Source organism: Podarcis pityusensis (genome assembly GCF_964106645.2).
Source record: "Podarcis pityusensis genome assembly, chromosome: 4".
In the NCBI taxonomy this organism is placed as follows: domain Eukaryota; kingdom Metazoa; phylum Chordata; class Lepidosauria; order Squamata; family Lacertidae; genus Podarcis; species Podarcis pityusensis.
In genome coordinates, this window is record NC_138027.1 from 80,762,719 (window position 1) to 80,770,974 (window position 8,256).

Here is an 8,256-nt window from a genome sequence, read left to right on the forward strand (position 1 = left end):
GGTTCGCCTCAGGTGCCTAAATGTCTTGTGCCATCTCTGAGGAAACTAGAGTGCCCAAAATAATGTGAAGGAAATAGTGTGCTTCAAATGTGTTTTAAATGTATGGTGTGTACACAGCTTTATGTACATGAACTTGATAAAGCCAGCCAGGTACCAAGAAACCGCTTGGCTCCTTTCTAGACATTTAATGTCCATATCTAGATATATGCTCTAAGATGCGCATCATGTCCATAGATGGTATCTTGGCTTCCTGTACCCTCTGACCATCTGTCCAGAAGTATCACACCCACTTATTGGTTATTCAAAACATTAGTCAAAATCCCAGGCAAAGGAGAAGTGATGTGTATCTGCCAGTCTCTGTGAGCAACATGACTTATTTGGGAGGGGGGGAATCTGTCTCACCTTTAATAGTATTTTCCAATTATAAATTTAATTTTACTTGCTGAGGAAAACTCATGACCTTTGCCTGACTAACACATGAAGATGGCTTAACATTCAAAAGCAAGTAGAAAAATTGGTCCAATGCAGGCACTCTGTTTATAAGCTATCTCATTCATGGCACACAGCAGTATGCAAGGGTAAGATGAATCACAAAGGACTGACTAGCTGACCCACAAGACAACAGCTGAAGTGATATAAGAGAAGGATTATTAACAGAATCACCCCCTCTAACAGTGAACTCAGATGTTGAGTGCGGACAGCTATGTAGCCAAAAGAAGAGTCAATGACAAACCAAAATTAAGTTATCAGCAAGCTCAAGGAACCCCAAGGATTGCAGGAATACAAAATAACAGCAACAATGGATAAACTTGAGGACCAAACAAACACCCTCTGGTATTTCAACGACCCCAGAAAGCTGAGTTTCATTTGGGGAAGCATAATTTTCCACACGGGTTGGAAAATTAGGGAGAGGGACAAAATACTGGAGGAGGGCCTGACTAGAACTCTGAAAAAGAGTGTGTCCCTGTTAAAAAGGGCAGATACACAGCAGCTTTTTGTTCCAAGCACCATTTGCAATATATAATGCTTTTTCCAGATGTGGCAGAGGACTGAGTCATTCAGAGCTCCCTGGTTTCATAAGCTACAAAGGAATCAACTTAATTATCACATCAGATTAATCATTGCAATGCACTTTTCAGCAGACAAAATACGTTACAATGCCCTGAATCGTTAACAAAAAGACAAGAAACCACTGTGCTTCAGTATTCCAAATATTTATTTTCGCACGACAATGAGACCTTTTTAACCCAGCTATATCCTTTGCTGGGCCTCAAGGAAACACTAACAGCAAGTAGCAAGAAGAAATCAGTTCAAGAGGTCCGGAAAGGCAGGGAAAATGAAAAGGGATGTTTGGGAAACACTGTGAAGCAGTAGACATATTAATTATTCTAACAACACAATAAGATCCTTTTCCTAGCTCCCCCCTAAGCAGTACTGCAATAAAACTTACTAAATTAGAATTCAGGGCTCACAGTTATATTCAGAAAGAGAGCCAGAAGTGAAGTCAATTGGCAAAAGGAGAGTGCAGAGGCAGAATAAATTGGATAACTATTCTACAATAAACAAACATAATACAAGCATTAAAACTTTTAAAGTCACGTCTAGTGAATAGTTCCATTCTGTAATGAAAGGGTAAACTACAATACTGAATTACAAAAAGAAATGCTATGGTTACATATGCTTCAGGTTACAGACTCTGCTAACCCAGAAATAATGCTTCAGGTTAAGAACTTTGCTTCAGGATGAGAACAGAAATTGTGCTCCGGTGGTGCGGTGGCAGCAGGAGGCCCCATTAGCTAAAGTGGTGCTTCAGGTTAAGAACAGTTTCAGGTTAAGAACAGACCTCCGGAACGAATTAAGTACTTAACCCTACACTGTATATGCATTTAACACTGAAGAATAAGAACCTGGTCAGTGTCCTTGACTCCATGACTGAGTTTAGGTTTCCAGCACCCTGCAGAATTCTTGAGGTCAAAGACTGTAAGCAGACCAACATTCAGATTTCTCCTGAATTGAAAGGGGATTAATAATACTACAGATTAACATTTGAACACCTACTCGTAATAAACCCTGTCCCACATTGCCACCTGTGAAAAGTATGCTTAATACTATGCCTACATACAGCCAGCAATGGGTCCACCCACTGCCTGCCAATACCAAGTTGTATCTGCTCAGCAGCAGTGATTCAGCTAAGGCTGGACCTTGAGGCTGAGTTCATAAACATGACTGGCTAACCCACCCACCCCTGCCACATGACCATTAAGTCTAGGGTCTAAAATTACTTACATACCCCACTGGTCAACACTATTTTATTATTAGCCCAACAGAATTCTGGCATGAGCCTTAAGAGCTGTGCTGGATCAGGTCAAAGGCTCATCCAGTCCAGTACTCTGTTCCCAGTGGCCAACCAGTTGCTTCTAGGAAGCCCACAAGTCAAATGTGAGCACAACAGTACTCTTCCACTCATCCTCCCTGCCACGCCCAGAAGTTGGTATTCAAGGGCATATGACCCTCTGATGCTGGAGGTAGTATAAGTCCACTGGTAGCGATTGATCACCACATTCTGTGTGAATCTGTCTAATCCCATTTTAAAACTGCTTTTAACGGTAGCCACCACCACATCTTTCAGTAGCAAATTCCAAGTTTTAACAATGTGCTGTATGAAGATGTTTGCCTTGAACCTCCCACCATTTAGCTTCATTGAGTGACCTCAGGTAGTAGTATTATGTGAGAGGCCTATCCATTTTCTACACACCATACATATAATTCTATATCAGGCTTCCTCAACCTCGGCCCTCCAGATGTTTTGAGACTACAATTCCCATCATCCCTGACCACTGGTCCTGCTGGCTAGGGATCATGGGATTTGTAGGCCAAAAACATCTGGAGGGCTGAGGCTGAGGAAGCCTGTTCTATATCACATCCCTTCCCCCTTGTTTGCCTTTTCTTCTTCCAAAGCTAAAAAGCTAAAAAGCTGCAGATGCTACATGTCAGTCAACGTTTCCTCATAGACCCCTAGTAATTTCCCCACACCTTCCTGCTTCTCCAGCTATCAACTGGACAAAAAGCTACAACCCTTCAGGCCCAGCTTGTAAGTGAAATGACTGGTCATAACCAGTTGGGCCAGTCTGCATGCGCATCTCTGGATAGATAAAAATCAAGCCCTTCTAAGAAGAAGAAAAACATCTGAGGATGTCAAATATTTTCTTTAAACTAAATGTTCTAGTCACTTCACTTCAAAAATAATATTGTATAGCTAGAAAGGGTTGGGAAAAGGCTAATCAAGGGGATGGAGCCACTTCCCTATAAGGAAAAGTTACAACATTTGGGGCTTTTTGTTTAGAAAAAAAAGGCAGGAAAGAAGGAAACACAATGGAGGCACATACAATTACAATTTTTCGTACAATCAGTGTATATATTTTATGAAATTAATAATAATAATAATAATAATATTCATGGTGTGCAAAAAGTAGATAAATAAAAAGTTTTCTTTCTCTCTTTTAACTCTAGAGCTCAATAGACATCCGATGAAACTGAATGGCGAAAGATTCAAAGCAGCTAAGAGATTCCCATTTGCTTGGAAATGAGTATGTTCTCTTCACGTTTTATGGTGTGTAGCATTACAGACACCAGTGTGCACACATGAATATGCCTATATTGCTACATAAATAAATCACTTGTCTTCTAAGTTGTTTTATTCTGCTATAGTATATGGACTAACACAATACATGCTATTCTGATTCTGAATCATGTGTCACTGGGACAAAGGCTGTGAAACTGTTATTTGCTATATTTCTACACTAGAAAAGCCCAGAATATGAATTTTTATTCTGCCAACACCTGGAACTCCTAACTCACCATGTTTTAGTTTATGAACTTGTTGAAGTTGCTTAATGGCAGAGTCATGTACAAGCACTTTTCACATGTTCCAAACCCAGACTCGGCACTGACCCCAGGATCCCTTGCTGTTGTGTTGTACAAAGGGTTGGGGCTAGTTTTTCTTCTTCTTTTTCTTCTTCTTCTCTTCCTCTCCCTCTCTTTCTTTTAAACAAGTGTTAATTTATAAGCAAGACTAAACATTTAAGCCAATCCAGCTTTCGGAATTTCCCAATGGAAAATTGCAGTCTTTGAGGTCAGTGTAATCTTAGCACTAGGACTATCAGTCACTTGAAACTTTTCCATTATAGAAGAACAGTAACTTCTACAAGCTTGCCAGCTGAACCAATTTTATCTGGAGTGTTTTGATGGAAGGACCCAGCTGGTGAAACCATGAGAATCTTGGCTTTCCCCCAAGCAGATGAAGACTTTAAGACTTGTGCACGCATAAAAACAAGACACATTGTAAAATCCCAGAATGAGCTGAACAATTTTTAATATTAAGTACCAATTTAATTGTTCAGTTGGAAGGTTTTGGGCTAAGCAGCAACTCAAATTAGAACATTAGATTTTTTTATGCTCTATGTGCAATTTTAAAAATACATAAGACAGCATTAGCCCTGCATTTATTGAACAGCAGCCCTCCATGTTCCATAGAAATAAGCTGCATTTATAAATGAAAAATGTTTCAAAAGCAGCTTGTGATTTGGCATGGGGCTCTGCTGTTCTAAGGGGCGAAAGGTTTTCCGAAATCTCACTAGCATACCCCAGCTCTTTCAATGAACCTAAAGTAGCTCTTTTGATTCTACCCATTCTGTTATGATTAGGGCTCTCATCCTGTGAGCTCATAACATTTACAGAAATGAGGCCAAGGTAGGGTTGCTGTACTTTATGAATAGCCTCCTTATGTGAACACTTGCTTTACTCCTACTCCACCTATTCTGCAAATATTTTGAGGGGGTAAAAGAAACAAGAGTCACCAACGGGAGAACAAAGACATAACATGCATGGATACGGGGCAATAGCAGAAAATAATGGCTGCAATTTATTTTTTCAACCTATGATGTGATAGCAGAAAGGGGGAAAGAAACATTAAGAAGTAGATATAGCCCCTTCTGCTGAATCATTCCTAAGGACAGGATTTTGGAAACAGTTGGAAATCTGCCAGGATGCTTCCAGATAGAGAGTTCATAGTGCTACCATTGTTCTTCTGCTGTAAGCTAAAAGCAGAATGGCAAGCAGCCATTATCCATGCTTCTGGACTCATCTTGCAGTGTTCAATGTGTGCATCCCACTATATTACATAGCTATGGTGGGCGTGGCATAGCTGTGTGAGCAGCGTTGTCCTCTTCCCCACCCCTCAACCATACTTCTGACATTTTGAAGCATGTGCTTCTCAGAACCATTTTAGCAACATTTTTTTGTGCATGCACCTGGATTTGTGTCTATAGAGTGCCTACACTACAGGTCAAGATGATTGCAGCTCATCTTACTTCCAAGTAAGCACGGTTACACAACCGGGCTCTAATTCCTGTAGATTTCACCTGAGGGTGCCAGATTTCTAATGTAGCCAATTCCACAACTGGATCTAGAACAACACAATTTCCTCTACTTGTTAGCTGTACTATCTACTACAACACAATTCTGGGTTGTATTCAACCAAATCTTACTCAGAGTAGACCTACTGAAATGAATAAACATAAGTTACTCATGTCAGTTAAGTTTGATGGGTTTATCCGACTAGGACTAGTGTTGAGTACCACTTTTTTTTTTTTACATAGTGTCTATAGCACAGGGCTGACAGATGCCTGCCTTCCAGGATTATAGGTGGAACCTACACAGATTTTCTAAGAAAGCAAGTACATGGCTAGAGGATTGTAACTTTACAGGATCACAGACAAAATTTACATGTCTGTACTTGGAAGCAAGCACTGCTGTTTACAGTGTGATCAACTAATTAAATAGCTTAAATTGAAATGTGTGGGTTGAGGAAATCTCATTCCAGGAAACAATTAATTGGTTGATCAAGAGAAAGGATTTGTGGTGCATGACATGAAATGACTCCAAAACCAGAAAAGCATAGCAAGCAGTAGAGAAAGAAGGAACATACCTAACGTGTAATTACCTTATCCAAGGACAACCCCTTCCATTGCCCTACCATTATCTGTAAAGAGCTGGCAATATTTACCTCCTTAACAGATTTTGAATGATAAGAAAAAATATAGAGGAAGCATAGACTCATAGAACTGTAGAGTTGGAAGGGACCATGAGGATCATCTCTAATCCAACCTCCTGCAATGCAGGAATTATTTTGCCCAATGTGGGGCTTGAACCCCAAACCCTGAAATCAAGAGTCTCAGTTATAATGAAAACATAGGACGATAACAGTTACAATGGAAATGGAATGGAAACAATGGAAACAGTTACAATGGAAACAGTTACAATGGAAATCTAATAAAATTGCATTAAGGAGGCATAGCAATTGTACATTAGAAGCCTCATCTGGAAGCATTCCAGGCTTGCAAGTATGAAGCACGTCCTCCCAAAGTATTTTTGATGGTTCCCATAATCTGTTTTCAGTGCTTAGTCAAAAACATATGAAAAACTACATTAAGTTCTTACAGCATCCGAGAAGTGCCTTTACTCTTTAAGAATGTGGAAAAACTTTATATAGCAGCTCACAAACCTAGGATGAGATTTCTCAGTCTTCAGTATGATAACTCAAAAGTTAAGTTCTATGTTTACTCAGAAATAAATATGCATAGGCAAACTTAAGAAGTCTAAGATTGCAGCTATACATATTTATTCCTAAAACCCAAAGGATTCATTAGAATTTACTGCTGAATAATCATACTTAGGACTGTACTGGTAGTCAATTATTTAGTGTTTAAATACCTAATTAATTGATCAGTAGTTAATCACCTAAGCTTTGTCACAGATCAAAGTGGCTTCCTCCAGTGGGGATTTTCTGAGTGTTCTGAAGATGGGTCAGCCTGTGTTCAAAGTTCTTCATGCACAGTACTTTATTTCAGTAATCCTTCCAGCAGTTCTACAAGGTCACTATTAATATCCTCATATTGCAGACTGGGGGAAGGGGTGAGGTTGAGAAAATAATGATTTGATTGTTTACAATACTGCACCAGCTGTTTCCCATTCCAATTAAATTTAACTTTTGCTTTCTTAATAATGTGGTATCCTTTGACTCTGCAACTGCAAGTTGTTGTTTAAGAACAACTGTCTACCTTCTCCAATTTCATCATTGCAAGGCAATGAATCAATCAAGACTTCAATCTTAAGCAAATTTATGAGGGAGTATGTCCTAGTTAACTGTGACATACTTCTGAGAAAACATACATGATTTTCTGCCTTGTTAACTTTATAGATGCACTTACCTGGGAGAAAGAACCAATGAAGTTTGTAGGCATGCATTGGACTGGTATGTATAAATGCTGTGCAGCCAACCATTTGCATGTATACTCAGATATAAATCCTGATGTGTTCAGTGTGGACTTACTTTCAAGTAGACGTGCAGAGGGTTCTGATGATGCAGATTCTAGTCCAGGAAAGCTTATGCCACAATAAATTTATTATTGTTAACAGCCTCCTTCACTCTTCTGCCCCAATAGATCAGCACGGTGACTCCTCTGGAATTCCTAAACACACCAGGAAGAACCATGTACAGGTTCTGTACATGATGCACACATATGAAAGGTTCCAGGTTCAACCCTGCCCATCTTCAAGGAGGGCTGAAGAGCTGCTGTCAGTCAGTGTAGAGACTCCAACTAAACATTAGGAAGATATTTCTGATGGTAAAGAGCTGTTTGACAGTGGAACAGTCTCCCTCGGGAGGTGGTGGACTAGGAGGTTTTTAAGGAGAGGTTGGATGGCCATCTGCCATGTATGATCTAGTAGAGATTCCTGCATTGAAGGGGGATTGACTAATTACCCCCTTGTGGTCCCTTTCCAACGCTTCACAGAAACCCTCCAAGGGTCCCTATTTTCCAGGAACAGTCCCAGATTTACAGCAGCCATCTCAGTTTCTGATTTGATACCGGAATGTTCCGCTTTTCCTTAGGATGTCCCTATTTTCATCAGAGAAATGTTGGAGGACATGGAGTTTGGGGGGCCCTGAGCCAAGGAGATCAGTAACTATACAACCTTTAGAAGACATCTGAAGGGAGCTCTGTATAGCGAGGTTTTTTACGTTTTTATAGATGCAGGAAGCTGCCCAGACTGGCTGGGGCCAGTGGCGTAGCGTGGGTTGTCAGCACCCGGGGCAAGGCAAGTAATTTGCGCCCCCTAACCCTAACCCCCAGGTGTTGCTCCCGGTGCGGCCGGCCCCCCTGCACCCCCCACGCTATGCCACTGGCTGGGGCAACC

The 8,256-nt window shown here is 40.6% G+C and overlaps 1 long non-coding RNA gene across 1 annotated transcript; it reads right to left on the reverse strand.

Moving 5' to 3' along the window:
- Positions 1 to 1,198: 1,198 nt before the first annotated feature.
- Positions 1,199 to 8,243, reverse strand: LOC308475917. Its single transcript, XR_013985530.1, has 2 exons — positions 7,269 to 8,243; positions 1,199 to 4,312 (listed from the first exon to the last, which is right to left on the reverse strand). It is a non-coding gene; the product is annotated as an uncharacterized lncRNA (long non-coding RNA).
- Between the last annotated feature and the right edge of the window lie 13 nt (positions 8,244 to 8,256).